This window comes from Coenobita brevimanus, chromosome 62 (genome assembly GCF_032717465.1).
Source record: "Coenobita brevimanus isolate Jiangsu-jjx chromosome 62, ASM3271746v2, whole genome shotgun sequence".
Classification (NCBI taxonomy): Eukaryota; Metazoa; Arthropoda; class Malacostraca; order Decapoda; family Coenobitidae; genus Coenobita; species Coenobita brevimanus.
The window spans coordinates 24,037,401-24,052,684 of record NC_137015.1 but is presented as its reverse complement, the minus strand read 5'-3'; the positions used below and the strand labels follow the sequence as shown (position 1 = coordinate 24,052,684).

Below are 15,284 nucleotides of genomic sequence, written 5' to 3'. Positions count from 1 at the left end.
ATCGTAAGTCTCTTCGTGAATTCAGGCCCTTACAGCACAGGGAACAAACTGCTAATGTCGTCAGTAACCATGTATGTGAGGTGCCAACACTCATCAGTATTTGCATGTATGAAGTGCCAGCAGCCATCATTATCCACGTGTGTGAAGTGTTAGCAGTCAGTATCCGCGTATATGAAGTGCCGGCAGTCACCAATATCCGCGTATATGAAGTGCTGCAGTCGTCAGTAACTGCATTTGTGAAGTGCTAGCAGTCATCAGTATCCGTGTAAATGAAGTTTGCAGTGGAATGTCCAAGGAAGAGGTTGAGTGTGTCATCCTCTTCAGCAAAGGCTGAGGCAAGATGGTCGAGTTCCTCCTTGAAAGGCTCATCCCCTAGCAGGCTTTCTAGTTCCACAGCCGTCGTTAGAACGCTGTCACAATCTGACACCGACCCACACACAGAAAAGTCACCGTAGGCCATTGAAAAGACCGGAGAACTGTCACCTACAGGAACTAAAGTAGGTATTGTGGAGGTGGCGCCAGAGAAGGGGACTGGGGGCGCCGACCCCTCGCTCAAGAAGGGAGAGTCGCAGCACGAAGTATCACTGAAATGTCGGATACTTCTTGGGAACTCCAGCAACTCGTCAGTCCTCACCAGGGGGATGTCCAGGTCCTGTAGGATGCTTGTAGTGTGAAATACGTCAGTGGGAGTGCTTTGAGGGAGGGATGTGCAGGGTGTGGTTTGTATCTGACGTGGCGTGAAGGGTGTGGCGCCCATCAGGGGCTCGGGTATGCTGTGACCTGGGATGGAAGGTGGGCCACAGGGGTGAGAGCCAGGAGGGGCTGGTGGGGCTGTGGTGCCGTGCTTAATGGCAGAGAATTGGGGTCCAGGCGGGGTAGCTTGGCATCCCGGGGCCCCAGGTAGCTGCTCTCTATCCGTGGCCGCTTCACCGTCATAGACATCATCAACGGCTCGTTGTCTGCATGTCTGCCAAGTCTGTGTGGTGGGGTCTGTAGGGCCACGTTTTTGAGAGTGATGTATGCCCCATTACTTGTGGCTTTGCTGGCCGTCCTGCACACTTTCGTCTTGCTTTTGGACTTGCTGGGTCGCTTGGTAGTCGTCACCAGCTTCCCACCTACTGTATTTTTATTTTTCATATAATTTACTTTCGTGGCAGAGGTAGAGGGACACTTTGTCTGCTTAATGACCTTGCTAGATGCCTTAATATTTACATTACACTTATTGTTTTTATTTGCACTACTGACCTGTTCTTTGTTAGTTCTTATGACATGTCTGACACAGTGTTCTGGTCTGGCTTTGTGCGCATTCTCCAGGCACCAAAGTTCCCTCACGTCCTCTATATCCATGACTCCAAAGCTGCAGTCATTGCTCAGCACTCCGGTGAGGGCGTTTATATAATTAACAGCCAGCCTCAGCACCGTGATCTTCGTCAGCTTCTCTTTGTCAGCCCCAGAGAGGTCCGGAATTGCTCTCTGCAGCAGGATGAAGGCATCGTTAATCTCCTTCATTCTGTTTCTCTCTCGGGCGTTGGCTGTCTTGCGCCGGTATTTGCTCAGTGGAGGCGGCTTCTGCTTCTCTTTGGGCTCTCTACAGCGAGCTTTGGCTCTGTCTTTTTCGGACTCTGTTCTGTTTATGATCGATTTAGTCCTCAAGGCGTACTTGCCCCCAGTCTTAGCGTCCATATTCATCTCGACGTGAATTTTTCCCGTTCAAAACAACACAGCATGGCATCACACTGTAATCAGGCAACCTATGGGCAACACTATTTTTTTCTTGATCTCTAAATGCGAGTAAAAAAAAAAAACACACACACTTCGCGGGTGTGACCTGTTGCCTTCCTGGTGGCTGCACACGAAAACACAGAGTGGGAGAGAGAGAGGGAGGAGGGAGCAGCGTGGGCTCTCGAGGAAGTGATGTTTGCTCTTTGTTGTTTGTCTAAGCTACCGGCTTGACCATCCCTCTCACCTCTTCCTTCTCTTCCTTTTTCACCTTCCCTTCTGCCTCCTCTTCTACCCCTCAGGAACAGACTTTTAGCCCTGAGCACTGACAAATCACCACTAAGATAAACTGTCTGTTCCTTACGGGTTTATTTATTTTTATTTATTTTTTTTTTTTGTAGGGTGTAAGTTTACCAGGTTGTTCTCAGGTAATCATACTTAAAAAACACTATTTTTCTTTTTAACACTTTTCACTGTATTTTTTAACACTTAATGTTTTTTCACACTTGGACGACACTTATGCTTAAAAAGTCCATAAGTCACGCTAATATATGTGACAAAGGTGATTTACATAGAAGCTCCAGGAGTGTCCATTTTGAGATAATTTATGAAAGCACATTAAATTTTGGTTGGTGCTTAACCCTCGCCTCACAAGGAATAGTTTTCTTACACACATAGAGCCAAGAAATATACAGTGAAACTGCCTTAGCAGTCTGGGGCCTCGAGGTGCGTGTGTGTGTGGGCCAGTTTTGTGCCTTGTTAGAATGTATAGATTTGTATTTCAAGTGAATTTGTAGATAATACAATAAACAGTGGACCCGTCTTTGTGGCTGAAGGTGTGTGTATATTTGTCATGTGTCTACTGAAAAGGATTCTGTTTAACGTAGAGTTGCGGGAGAAGTTTTTTTTTTTTCTGTTTATTTTATACTGGACCTGTTTTGGAAATTTATGGCTGGAGGTTTTGTACGTTGCTACTTTCTTGAAATAGATATATAGATTAGTGTTCAAAGATGAACTTTCGGATTGCTATTCCTGTTTTTCTAAGTTTATGAAGGATTAATGTGTGATAGTATGGCTTATATTGACTCTTTGATTGTTAGTGGAAGTGGATTTAAGTCATGGATTTGTGTAGGAATGGGTTTGTTAGAGTGGATTCCTGGGTTTATGTTGGAGGCTGTTTTATGATGGAAGTTCTGTGTGAGGTTCTAAAGGAAGGAAAGCTATGTTCTTGTGCTGGAAGTGGTTTTATTTCACAATGGAGTCGAGGATTCCTGTTGATAGTGACTTTGTGGTTACGAAAGGGAGAAAGTGCTTGTGTGGTGTATGCCTGCGAGGTGACTGAGTCGTGTTGTGAAGCTAGGTTTTGGTTAGGTTAGATAAGATTAGATTAGGTTAGGTTAATAGTGTTGGAGGTGATTTTATTGCACAGTGGGGTTTAGGATTTCTTCTGTAGATGGAATTATATCAGTGGTCAAGAGTAGGTGTGTGGCCTTACTAGATGACTCAGTGTTGTTAGGTTAGGTTAGGTTAGGTTAAGAGTGTTGGAAGTTAAAAGTAGATGGGTTTATGTTTGGGGTGAAGAGGGGGAGACAGATGGTGTGTGTATGTGTGGGCCTACTAGGTGGCTGGGTGTAGTGTTCCCAGGTGTCCGTGTTTAACTCCTTAGGCTTCTGTTAGGGCCTCTGAGACGTGGCTGTTTAGCATGTGGGAACAATTATGCTAATACCCTTGTTATGGGCCTGGCCAGCCTGTAACAAGACCCCCCCCCCTACACTTGAGATACCCCTCCTGAAATATCTTGTAATGGCGCTCTTTATGGATGCATTTATTCCCTCTTGGTAACCCCTGGTTATGGAGCGATTACAAGCCTCCGCGTAACATGTACCTCTCTTCCTGTTGGCCTGTAATGAATGGGTGTTCTTATGGACTCTTAAAAGTACATGACATAAGGATAATCTAAGCACAGTACATCTATAAATGGCTGTCAAATAGCTTCTTATAAGTACATTACATAAACTCTAGTACAGTACACGAGTATAGCTTAAAGTACATAATGAATGAGTGTTCTTAAAGCCAAATGAAGTTATACTACACCAGCGCAGCTATAACTCATTACATACAATTACCCTAAAAAGTACAGTCTATCACATTACATGAACGTAACCCAAAAGAATCAGTCTTAAAAGGTAGTTCCATAAATCGTGTTACCATAATAGGACAAAGCTGTATATCTACGTGTCCCACCACACTGATGTCATTTAGCTGATCCTCTTTCTCTTCCTCCCATCCCCGTGAAATCCGATTATGAGGGAGCTCCACCGATCACAATCTTCACGCTCCTTCCTCATCAACCCTACTCCTTCCGCGGGGTGTTCTTTTTCACAGGATGTACGAGGCTGGTGGTAACAGGGGTGAGCGGGGTAGGATGAAGGACTTATACGGGCTTATCAGTGGCTGGGTAGAGACTTGTTTGAGATAAAGGAGCTACCCTGCTAGGCCACGACAAAGGCTGTGGTGGGTCGAGAGAGAGAGAGAGAGAGAGAGAGAGAGAGAGAGAGAGATTGGAGATGGAAAGTTTGTAGTGGGCCTCTAAATCTCGCCTATTTGTGGTAAGATATAGATCACCAGGTGCAGGGATTATGGCTTGAGGTAAATCGGATGTTTCAGTTCAGTTAAAATATCCTTTGATGGAAGGGAACGTGGGAGGCTCTGTTGATGGTGATGGAGGTGTAGGTTTTGTGGTGTTTCCTTATGTGACTCGATTTATGGACGAACTGGGGAGATGAATTGCATGGGATGTGGTTGCAGGTCCTTTCCTTGCCCTTCCTATCCTTCCATTTTCCTCCTTTCCCTTCCTTTCCCTTCAATTACACGGGTATACAATTTCTTTAAGGCTTGTATTTATCATTGTTATTCGCTGCAGCTTGTTTGTTAAAGGTTCAGTTGTTGTATCACTCAAGGTGAGGGAACGAACAGGAAATCTAAGTGTTATCAATGGATTTTTTTTTTTTTTAGTCTATCTTTTACGTTAGCACGCAATCTAGTTTGCTAGTAATGTGTCTAGTACCTATATGACTTAGGGTAAAAGCACGTAAATGTCTGATAGCTGTATAACATGCAATGACACGTAAATGTGTAGCAGCTGTATGGGAAGGCACGTAAATGTTTAGCAGCTGTATGAGAAGGCACGTAAATGTTTAGCAGCTGTATGAGAAGGTATGTAATTGTTTAGCAGCTGTTTGAGAAGGTAGGTAATTGTTTAGCAGCTGTATGAGAAGGCACGTAAATGTCTAGAGCTGTATGAGAAGGTAGATAATTGTTTAGCAGCTGTATGAAAAGGCACGTTAATGTTTAGCTGTTGTATGAAAGGCATGTAAATGTCCAGCAGATGTGTGATATGAGAAGGCACGTTAATGTCTAGTGGCTGTATGAGAAGGCACGTAAACGTCTACTAGTGTGACTTAGATTAACGGCAAGAAGAGAGACCCAAACACAAATCATGCCCAAGAATGTTCAGGAATACTTGGTCCTGTGAAGCAGGTCTGGACGCAGTAGGGGGGCGTGGAGGAGGGGCGGAAGTGGATATTAGTCGGGTGGGGGCAAGGCTACACCACCCAGGGGTCCTGCTGTGAGGGTACTGCCACTCCAAGCGCTGATGACCCTCCCTCTGCCCTCATACAATTACACGGATCCTTACCACCTCCACCAACTACAGTACACAGGTGCGCTTTTCCACTCGTATGGATCTTGCGCTGTTTCGTATTTTTAGCCAGCACGCTTCTCAGTTCTTATTTCTCCTTTGGGTGTTACTGTATTTACCACTTCTGTTTCAGTCATGCTTTATTTTAGAGCTATTTTTATCTTAGCTCTATCGTATTTCTGTCATTTATTTCAGCCTTTTTTTTTTTTTAAATGGTGGCCACGCTTTTCCACTCGTATTTCTCTGTTGCTGTCGCTTATCTTGTTATTGTGGAATCCAACTCTCTTTTACATTTATACACTTAATCTTTAGGATTTCTCTGGCCTGTCACTTATTGCGGCTGGATTCTACTATCCTTATTAAAGCAGTGATTCTCTTTCCCTTTGTTGCCACTTTTTCACTCTCGATTCTACTGCATTTAAAGATGATGTTTTAAGTGGTAGCGATTTCCATTTTGTCACTGTTGTCTTTAAAGCTAATATATTCTGAGGAACTTGATTTGATAGATTTAGGCAACTTGATTCTGTTGTCTTTAAATCTGTATGTTTCTGTGAGGGGTAGAGTGGCTGTAATTTTCAGTTTGATTCTCTTGCCTTCAGAGCTAAATCACTGAAGCGTAGAATGGTTGCAAATTCCAGTTCTTGTGGTAGGTGGTTAGATAGCTGTTTCCAATTTGATACTCTTGCCTTTTAACCTATATAATTTTCACACTAGTTCTTTTCTACGTTTTTAAAATCTTGCTGGAAGTGATCTTGCTGGATGCGAACTTGTATTTATGGCGATCCTGTTGTCTGTAAAGTGACAGACTTTTGCTGTCTTTAAAGCTGTGTGTATTCCGGTGATCTGGTCTTCCTTAAAGCTTATATGTTTTTCAGCTTGACTCTCTTTTCTCTATAGGTAGTTGATTCTGTCAGATGTAGACTGGTAGCGTCCCTTCCGTCACAGATAAGGAGTGTGGTGGTCGGGGTGGAGGAAGGTGAGAGGTAGAAGAGGGGGGGTAGGAGAGTAGGGGGGTTTAGGGACGGGGTAGGAGGGGGGAGGGGGTTGAGGAAGGAGAGTGGAGGAAGCGGTAGGGGGCAGTGGTCGTGCCTGGGCCTGCCCGTGGAATTGATTGTAATGGTCTCCCTCTTTAACGACCCGCACCACAACAACGACTCACCGCAAGACCTTGAGAGAGAGAGAGAGAGACAGACAGACAGACAGACAGACAGACAGACAGAGACAGACAGACAGACAGACAGACAGACAGAGACAGAGAGTAGTGGAGCCTGTTCTCTTGTTCACCTGATAAAGCATTTAATAATAAAAACGAAGTAGAATATTAAGGACATTTATAATTCAGTAGCTAAGATGTTCATTTATTTCATCCTTTATAGCTCAAGAGATAAATTAGTCAATAATCAAATCGAGTGGACCGCTAACTAACTTATCACTCACTTATCACTCATTTAGCACTCACTTACTCACTTACATCTTCTTCACACGATAAAGCACTCATTCATCAGGTAAACTGGAATATTGAATGGATTTAGAGTTCGTTTGATGAAGCACTCCGTTATCTCCTCATTTATCGCCTACTGAATTGATCTTTTAGTCATCAGAATGCAGTACGTGTAGACCAATATTAAATCCACTTGTCCTTGTTCAAGATAAATCATTTAGCCATCATCTTAAGTGGATATTTCAACTATTATTGCTTTTTATTTTCAGGATATGTGGAAAGAAAGAAACTGACAATTCTTGGTTCACTTGATAAGGCACTTAGTTATCAAATTAAGTGGATCATTAAACGCACACTTTATTTTAGAAGGTTTGAGCTGAACCAGACCCACTTATCCCAGTCCACTTGATAATGCACTTAGTTATCAAATCAAGTGGAGTATTGCAGACTTCTCATTGCTGACTGGATCAAGTTTTTCGTTATTAGATGATGTGAAGCGAGAGTTCAAAGGCGCTTATTTCTTATCTGATAGTACCCACGAGTTTGATAGCACAGTTTTACCTATATATATATCAAATGAAATCGAAATACATTGGTTAAAGCTTCAAAGTGGCTAAATTATCCTTTTCAGTTCAGTAGTCGTTTCTGAAGTTGTCGTGGTGACTTAGGGGTCGTGATAGTTGCAGGTGAGGTGTTAAGTGAAGAGGTAGGTAGCTGGTCGTGATAGTATGAAGTGCGATGTGAGGTGAAGCCAGGTCGTTGTGGTCGTAGTATGAAGAGGTCGTGGGTACTGGTGGTCTTGGGTGCAGCTGGGTCGACGTGGGACGGAGCCGAGTCGTTGTTGCCGTACTGTCGTGCGAGGAGGTAGGTGCAGCTGGTCGTGGTAGATTGAGAGGTCGTGTGAGACAGGTGAGGTCGTTGATGGCTACAGCTGGTCGTAGGTCATTGTTTATGGGGGTCGTGGAGGTCGTGCAGCTGAATCTTATTGTCGTGTAAGTAGGTAGATGCTGCTGCCTTGACTGGAATATAAAGGAAGGAAACGCAGCTGATTTGCCGATGGGTACAGCTGGTCGTGGTGGCTTCGGATGACCTACAGGTGGTCGTAATAGGTCGTGGGGTCGTAGGAGGTCGTGCAGCAGAGTCGTCTTGTCGTCCTGGCTTGGCTGGGGGTGTGGGTGAAGCGACGAGACGAGACGAGACGAAAGAGTGAGAGAGAGGGTGACTTCTGGCTCAGCTCCAAGACGCCGGGACAGACTGGCACCTGAAGGAAAGCATGGAAAGTTAGACTCAGGTGAGAAAGAGAGAGAGAGAGAGAGAGAGAGAGATTGTCGCGTATGTGGGGGGGGGGTAACAGAGAGGGAGGGAGGAAGGGAGACACATAGATTGTAATGTGTGTGTGTATATGTCTGTATCTATATAGGTAGATGTGTATGTGTGTGTGTGTGTGTGTGTGTGTGTGTGTGTGTGTGTGCGCTGGCTTCGCAGTGCTCGTAGGAGACGTGGGAGACTCATCAAGCATTTGACATGAACATACAAACTATACATAACAACTAGTAAGGGATTTATACTTTAGACGTGGCTATTTGGATTGGGGTCTGAAGTGAATAGGTATATTTAACGTCAAGGATTTATACTGAATGTGAGGATGGGATAGCAATGGTAGTATAACTTAGATTTGGCTAGAAATAAGTAGGTATTACTAGTAAGGAATCTAGTACACATAGGTGGTGACGAGAGGTAAAGAAATATATTAGGTAAAGGAACTGTACTAGGTGTGAGAGAGGGATATAAAAAGAATTGATCAATCTGTCTATCTATAGCCAGACGCCATAATTCAGTAAGGGATGGCCGTTTGTCTTTGAGTTAGTGGTTTTACGGGGAGGGGCACTAACCCTCCACCAACCCACTAGTTGACAAGTAAGGAACACATATGGGTTGGTTATATGGTTACCACCCAACGTTGTAAATGGTTTCCTGGCTTACAGGAAACCATTTGGCTTGCCACTCAACGTAAAGCCACCTCAAAAGGAAAGAAGAGTAATAAAAAGTGACAAGAAAGATGGGAGAAATAGGAAGAGAGGAGGACAGGCACAGAAAAAGAATGATAAAGGTGAAGGAAGAAGTAAGCAGCACTACATCAAGTGAGAGGATGATGGTCGCCACCACCTACCACCAAAAAGAAACTCAATATTAAGCTAGCAGTTTGGGGCACAAAGGTGGTGACTGTAGGAAAAAAATAATGTAAGAGATAAGACGCTTTCCTAAATTTGTGAATAGGATGTTGGAGTGTCGCTTAGGTAGGACTAGAAAGAATAGTATAATATGGAAGGATAGGTACATAGGGACTGACTGAATGTGAAGAGAGAGAGAGAGAGAGAGAGAGAGAGAGAGAGAGAGCACGTCTTTATTTTATTCTTGCTTTCTCCAGTCGATTTTATTTTTCCTTTTGGAGGGCCTCTTCCTTCCCCAGACATCTTAGCTTCTTCATTCCTCCTCCTCCTCCTCCTCCTCCTCCTCCTCCTTCTCCTCCTCCATTGTCACAACTTCTCCCCCTCTCCATGCATTCCTCCCCTTCCCTCTCTCCCTCTCTCATCTTCTCTCCTTCTTTCATCTCTCTCTCTCTCTCTCTCTCTCTCTCTCTCTCTCTCTCTCTCACACACACACACACACACACACACACACACACACAGGGCAAGATCACCTAATTCACCAACCCTCCAATTTCTGCACAACAGGTCGCTTCGCTTGTTATAGTATTACAATTATTAGAGCAAGCCAGGGGAGAGAGAGAGAGAGAGAGAGAGAGAGAGAGAGAGGTGGTTGAATGTGTTGCTTAAAACTAAAAGATGATGATGATGGTGAAGGGAATTAGAGAGAGAGAAAGAGTGATGGTGATGGTGAGGGCAGAATAATGATGATGACTGTGATAATGATGATGATGATGATGATGATTGTGATGTTGATGGTGATGATTGTGATGAAGGTGGAGAGAGAGAGAGAGAGAGAGAGAGAGAGAGAGAGAGGATTGATGGTAATGGTGAGGACAGATTAGTAATGATGATGGTGATGATGATTGTGATGATGATGATGATAATGACGAAGTCAGGGAGGATGGACAGACTGAATGACCGAAAGAGAGATAGAAGAGGGAGAGGAGAGGGGAGGGAAGGATGGGAAGAGGTTGAGAGAGAGAGAGAGAGAGAGAGAGAGAGAGAGAGAGAGAGAAGAAGGGAAGGAGTTCGGGAGAGGTGGAGGGAGGAGGGAAGGTGGGAGGGAAGGAGGGTGGAGGGAGGAGGGAAGGTGGGAGGGAAGGAGGGTGGAGGGAGGCACAGAAGGAGGGAAGTGTGGAAGGAGAGAAGGGAAGAAAGATGGAAGAACGGTAGGAGAGAGAGAGAGAGAGAGAGAGAGAGAGAGATTATCCGACCACCTCGAGGCACCGGAGGAATTTATGAGACGGGGAGAGTGTCTTACTGGAGAGATGGAGGAAACTGGAGGGGAGGTGGAGGGGTGGAGAGAAGGTGAAGGGATGGAGAGAAGGTGGAGGGATGGAGAGAAAATGGCGGAGTGGAGAGAAAATTTAGAGGTTGAGAGAATATAGAAGGGTGATGAGGAGTTGGAGGGATGTAAAGGAGGGATGGAGAAAAGGTGGAGGGATGGAGAGAAGGTGGAGGGATGGAGAGAAGGTCGAGAAATGGAGGGAAGGTGGAGGGATGGAGAGAAGGTGGAGGGATGGAGAGAAGGTGGAGGGATGGAGAGAAGGTGAAGGGAGGGAGAGAAGGTGGAGGGATGGAGGGAAGATGGAGGGATGGAGAGAAGGTGGAGGGATGGAGAGAAAGTGGAGGGATGGAGAGAAGTTGGAGGGATGGAGAGAAGGTGGAGGGATGGAGAGAAGGTGGAGGGATGGAGGGAAGGTGGAGGGATGGAGAGATGGTGGAGAGATGGAGGTAAGAGAAAGAGATAATTATGGATGCTGTTGAAGGAAGAGGAAGACAGATGAAGAAAGACGAGAAAGATCTGATTCGAAAGGCAAAAGAAAAGGAAGGAAAAGATGAAGAAGGCTTGCAAAAAAATCAAATGATTCTCTTTCTATCTACCTATCTATTTATTGCCAGACCCCTTAATCCTGTAAAGGCTGGCCACAAACAAATCGCCTCCATGTCGCTCTGTCCCCCGCCATTTCACTGCCCTGCTCCCAGCTCACACCCTCCTCTCTCATATACCTCTCCACTCCAACCCTCCATCTCACCCATGGCCTCCCCCCTCTTCTTCCCCCCTCCACCTCACTCATACACTCTCCTCGTCAGTCTCTCACTCTTCATCCTCTCCACATCCTCTGCACATAAATCCACAAGAATATAATTGACAAGGGAAATACAGTTATAAAATATCCAACCACAATTTAAGTCGAAAAATAAGGGAGCGAGACAAGATAATGATTGTGAATGGAGAGTTGTGGTACTGCTATGCTGAGCTGGCCAGACGGTGAATGGGAGAGGCTGGCCCATTCATGAGAGAGAGAGAGAGAGAGAGAGAGAGAGAGAGAGAGAGTTCCTGGTGGTTCAGTAACTTTATGTGTTGTGTCTTCCTCACTTTGCTTCGCATATAATTCTCTTTTTTTCCTCTTTATTTCTTTCCTCTATCAATGCATGGTTAAATTATATCACACACACACACACACACACACACACACACACACACACACACACACACACTCGTATACATAAAACCATTGTTTATTCATTTGTCCTTCCTCCGTGTTCATATCTTTTCCTCCTGTATTTGTCATCCTTCTCTCTCTCTCTCTCTCTCTCTCTCTCTCTCTCTCTCTCTCTCTCTCTCTCTCTCTCTCTCTCTCTCTCCCCCCTGAGCCTCTCCACTCCCACGTCAACGTACACCTACCGGTATGTCCTCCTTCAGGTTCACCTTGAACCATCCACTCAGGAGATAGGGCACGTTTAGCTGAAATCTAGGATATCATATATGTACTGCCAGTGGTGTTGCTGTGCTGGTATGGCTGGTATGGGTGGTGTAGTTAGAATATTTGGTGTTGATAATAGATGGTGTTGGTAAGTGGTGTGTGATGGGTGTGTGGTATGTAGTGTATATGTGGTGTGTGGTGTGTGGTGTATATGTGGTATGTGGTGTATATGTGGTGTGTGGTATGTGGTGTATATGTTGTGTGTGGTATGTGGTGTATATGTGGTATGTGGTGTATATGTGGTGTGTGGTATGTAGTGTATATGTGGTGTGTGGTGTGTAGTGTATATGTGGTGTGTGGTATGTGGTGTATATGTGGTGTGTGGTATGTGGTGTACCGTATATGTGGTGTGTGGTATGTAGTGTATATGTGGTGTGTGGTATGTGGTGCATATGTGGTGTGTGGTGTGTAGTGTATATGTGGTGTGTGTTGTGTGTAGTGTATATGTGGTGTGTGGTATGTGGTGTATATGTGGTGTGTGGTGTATATGTGGTGTGTGGTATGTGGTGTATGTGTGGTGTGTGGTATGTGGTGTATATGTGGTATGTGATGTATATGTGGTGTGTGGTATGTGGTGTATATGTGGTGTGTGGTATGTGGTGTATATGTGGTGTGTGGTATGTGGTGTATATGTGGTATGTGGCATATGTGGTGTGTGGGATGTGGTGTATATGTGGTGTGTGGTATGTGGTGTATATGTGGTGTGTGGTATGTGGTGTATATGTGGTGTGTGGTATGTGGTGTATATGTGGTGTGTGGTATGTGGTGTATATGTGGTGTGTGGTATGTGGTGTATATGTGGTGTGTGGTATGTGGTGTACAGTATATGTGGTGTATATGTGGTGTGTGGTGTATATGTGGTGTGTGGTACATGGTGTATATGTGGTATGTGGTGTATATGTGGTGTGTGGTATGTGGTGTATATGTGGTGTGTGGTGTATATGTGGTGTGTGGTGTGTGGTGTATATGTGGTGTGTGGTATGTGGTGTATATGTGGTGTGTGGTGTGTGATGTATATGTGGTGTGTGGTGTGTGGCGTATATGTGGTGTGTGTTATGTGGTGTATATGTGGTGTGTGGTATGTGGTGTATATGTGGTGTGTGATATGTGGTGTATATGTGGTATGTGGTGTATATGTGGTGTGTGATATATGGTGTATATGTGGTGTGTGGTATGTGGTGTATATGTGGTGTGTGGTGTGTGATGTATATGTGGTGTGTGGTGTGTGGTGTATATGTTTTGTGTGGGATGTGGTGTGTATGTGGTGTGTGGTATGTGGTGTATATGTGGTGTGTGGTGTATATGTGGTGTGTGGTATGTGGTGTATATGTGGTATGTGGTGTATATGTGGTGTGTGGTATGTGGTGTATATGTGATGTGTGGTGTGTGATGTATATGTGGTGTGTGGTGTGTGGTGTATATGTGGTGTGTGGTATGTGGTGTACATATGGTATGTGGTGTATATGTGGTGTGTGGTATGTGGTGTATATGTGGTATGTGGCATATGTGGTGTGTGGGATGTGGTGTATATGTGGTGTGTGGTATGTGGTGTATATGTGGTGTGTGGTATGTGGTGTATATGTGGTGTGTGGTGTATATGTGGTGTGTGGTATGTGGTGTATATGTGGTGTGTGGTGTATATGTGGTGTGTGGTGTATATGTGGTGTGTGGTATGTGGTGTATATGTGGTGTGTGGTATGTGGTGTATATGTGGTATGTGGTGTATATGTGGTGTGTGGTATGTGGTTTATATGTGGTGTGTGGTATGTGGTGTATATGTGGTATGTGGTGTATATGTGGTGTGTGGTATGTGGTGTATATGTGGTGTGTGGTATGTGGTGTATATGTGGTGTGTGGTGTATATGTGGTGTGTGGTGCGTGGTGTATATGTGGTGTGTGGTATGTGGTGTATATGTGGTGTGTGGTGTGTGATTTGTATGTGGTGTGTGGTGTGTGGCGTATATGTGGTGTGTGGTATGTGGTGTATATGTGGTGTGTGGTATGTGGTGTATATGTGGTGTGTGGTATGTGGTGCATATGTGGTATGTGGTGTATATGTGGTGTGTGGTATGTGGTGTATATGTGGTGTGTGGTATGTGGTGTACATGTGGTATGTGGTGTATATGTGGTGTGTGGTATGTGGTGTACATGTGGTATGTGGTGTATATGTGGTGTGTGGTATGTGGTGTACATGTGGTATGTGGTGTATATGTGGTGTGTGGTATGTGGTGTATATGTGGTGCGTGGTATGTGGTGTACATGTGGTATGTGGTGTATATGTGGTGTGTGGTATGTGGTGTATATGTGGTGTGTGGTATGTGGTGTATATGTGGTGTGTGGTATGTGGTGTATATGTGGTGTTTGGTGTGTGGTGTATATGTGGTGTGTGGTATGTGGTGTATATGTGGTGTGTGGTATGTGGTGTATATGTGGTGTGTGGTATGTGGTGTATATGTGGTGTGTGGTATGTGGTGTATATGTGGTGTTTGGTATGTGGTGTATATGTGGTGTGTGGTATGTGGTGTATGATGAGTGTGTGAAATTAAGCTGCAAAAGAACGAAAAAAATATAAAAATCTGCAAGCTAAAGGGGACGAACTGTGGTACTGGTATTATCTGGTATTATGGTGTGGTGTTGCTAAATATTCTCTTGATGGTGTTAGTGTTGGTGTTAATTCCTCTTGTGCCCTGTGGTGTAGTGAATGCTTGTTCGTGTTCGTGTTAGTGGTGTGGTATTATGGTGGTATTATACTGTTACTGCTGGTATTTATCCTGGTATTACTGTAGGGAGGGGGAAGCCAAGGACGAGATGGAAGAATGGAGTGGAGAGGTGTATGAGAGAGGGGGATATGAGCTGGGAGCAGGGCAGTGAAATGGCGGAGGCCAGGGCGACATGGAGGCGATTTGTTTGTGGCCACCCCTTACGGGATTAAGGCGTCTGGCAATAGGTAGATAGACAAATTCTCGTACCACAGGAGGCTTCGTAACACTTTTTATATAGTGATTTATTCTGAATTTTACATCCTTTTTTATCTTCTTGGGCGTTACTGAGGGGAAACTATTGGCTTTAGAAATAATTAAATGATAAGGAGGACAATATCAGGGTTTGATAAGTATAATGAATCGCTTAGTAAAAAGTGCTACGGGCTCTCCTATGTCAGAGAAAATTAGCCTGTACTGATCACACACACACACACACACACACACACACACACACACAAACTGAGTCTTCTCGAGTGATTGTGTTAAATTTGTTGTGTAAAAGTTTGTGGCGTTGGTTTGTGGTGTATAAGTGGTGTGTAATGGTGTGTGGTGTGAGTGTGGTGTGTGGTAGTGAGTGGTGTTAGTGTGGTGTATGATGCTGAAGTAACTTAATAAGAATTTTGGGATGTTGGTGAAGGGGGTGTGATGTTGTTGTGTGGTGTTGTGAGTGGTTTGAGTGTGGAG

At 44.6% G+C, this 15,284-nt stretch overlaps 1 pseudogene; it reads right to left on the bottom strand.

The window, feature by feature from the left end:
- Positions 1–244: 244 nt before the first annotated feature.
- LOC145404110 (uncharacterized) lies at positions 245–1,689 on the bottom strand (annotated as a pseudogene).
- Between the last annotated feature and the right edge of the window lie 13,595 nt (positions 1,690–15,284).